Below are 2,457 nucleotides of genomic sequence, written 5' to 3'. Positions count from 1 at the left end.
TCGCTAAATATTACAACGTTATATTCTTTAGTTACAAAAATATTTACACATGAAATTAGTAAATAAATTGTTACATCTATTTGGATTTTATCAATCCACTTATTTTTCTTTTAACAACATGAATGAGATGTGAGATAAATCAACTTATTTAGAGTTCAACGATTTTTTAAAAATTCATTGGAAAAACTGATTTTAAAAATTTACTGAAAAACTAGTTCGAAAATAATTTTAATTAAAACTGGTTCAAAATATTATACTGATTTATATTTATAAATCAGTTTTAAACCGATTCGAAATTGAATTGAAATTAGTTCAAAAATTAATCATATTTTATGAAAGTGATTTTGAAGGAGTCAACCACACATTAATGTGATTCAATTAAGTTTAATTTTTGGACCATGAATTTCCTTATATATGATGAAGTTGATTATGAATGGAAAAAGAAAAATAAAATGAAAGGTTATTACGTGTGTTGTAGTGATGGAGTTTGGGTGATAGTCAACCACCTAAAGGAAGGGGCCGAAGGAAAAGAAGAAGGTGAAAAGTGGTGGGTGTGTGTCATGTGATAGATGTTTAAAAAAGTGAGTGAGTCTTTTTTTTTTTAACAGTGGGTCTTTGTTTTGATGACTAACATATGTTTAAGTGTGAGTGTAAAAAGAATTTATAATGAAAATTGGAAATAAAAATTTATACTCTTAAAAAATAAAATAAATGAAGAATATATATGTTACAATTTGTTATTATCCTTTAAATGATTCACTAATTAATTTTTTATATCCTTTAATTAAATAAATATTCACACATAAAAACTAATTAAATAATTAATATTAAAGGTGAAATTTTTAAATGTAGGGGATGTTACATTCTCCTATTCATTTAAATTTTTTTTCTTCAAAATTGTAAACATGTCTACCTCGAGCAAAAAGATGCAGAAACTCGTCTTTAAGCTCACTCTCTAATTTCCATGTTGCCTCCTCAAGTGTGTATCCTTTCCACATGACCTTGACTAAAAGAATTGTCTTGTTCCTTAGAGTTTTTAAGTTGTGATCAATAATATGTACAAGTCTAGATTTAAATGTCAAATTTGTCTTTAATTGCACTGTTTCTACTTTCAACACATGAGTAAATTCATAAACATATTTTCGGAGTTGTGACACATGAAAGACATCATGAAGATTTGACAATTATGGAGGTAAGGCAATAATGGTTTGACTCTCTCAAGTATTTGAAATGGACCAATAAATTGAGGATTAAACTTTTTAGCCTGAATTGCCTTATCGATGTCAATGGTAGGAATGACCTTAAGGAAAACATGTTCCCTTTCTTAAAATTCAAAGGCTCTCCTTCTTTTATCGGCATACCTCTTTTGTCAACTTTGAATTGTTAACAACTTTTCTCTAATAACTTTGATTCTTTATGTAGTTCTTGGACCAACTCAAAGCCAAAAGGCTTTTCTCTCTCATCTAAAACCAATATAAGAGAGTTCTACATTTCCGATCGTAAACGGTCTCAAAAAGTGTCATACTTATACTAAAATGATAACTATTATTATAGGTAAGCATATCAACGGTAGAAATATCCTCTAAGATCTGAATAGTTCTTTCAGATTGACCATCTGTTTGTGGACGATAGGTTGTATGTACTAAGACATAACTTAGTTCCTAAAGATTGATAAAAAGATGCCCAAAACATATAGGTGAACCTAAAGTTCCTATCTAATATAATGAAAATACGTACATCAGGTAACTTTGCTATCTTTTGAAGATAGAGTCTAGCTAACTGACCAAACGGTAGATGAATTTAACTGATAGAAAATGAGTTGACTTGGTCAATCTATCTATAATAACCCAAATAGAATTAAAATTGGTTTGAGTTTTAGGTAAATCCATCACAAAGTCCATGGAGATGTTCTCCCATTTCCATTCGGGGATTTGTAATGGTTGAAGTAAACTAGAGGATTTTTTATGTTCGATCTTAACTTATTGACTCACCAACAACTTGGAGACAAAATCGCCTATATCTTGTCTCATGCCCATCAACCAATACATTTGTTTTATATTTTGGTACATCTTGGTAGAACTAAGATGTATAGAGAAACTATTTTTATATGCTTCATTTAACATTACTCTCTTAAGGTTCTCATCCGTATGAATGAAAACTCTCTCTTGAATGTTTGAGCATTTCAGATTTGATCCTTAAATTCACTAGAGATGATTATTTTACTTAAAAATATGCATTAGTCCCTTAAACCTACATATAGGCTTAGGTCACGAAACTCTTCTAACAATCCAACCTCATGGACCATCTTGAAATATACATGTATTGATTTCCTACTCAAAGCATCTACCACAACATTCACCTTACTCGGGGTATATTTCAATTCAAAGTCATAATTTTTTAGGAATTTCATCCATCTTTGTTGTCTCATATTAAGCTTTTTGTTTTTTTTTTTTTTTT

The sequence above is a fragment of the Cicer arietinum genome, chromosome 7 (genome assembly GCF_000331145.2).
Source record: "Cicer arietinum cultivar CDC Frontier isolate Library 1 chromosome 7, Cicar.CDCFrontier_v2.0, whole genome shotgun sequence".
In the NCBI taxonomy this organism is placed as follows: domain Eukaryota; kingdom Viridiplantae; phylum Streptophyta; class Magnoliopsida; order Fabales; family Fabaceae; genus Cicer; species Cicer arietinum.
This window is presented reverse-complemented; position numbering follows the sequence as displayed.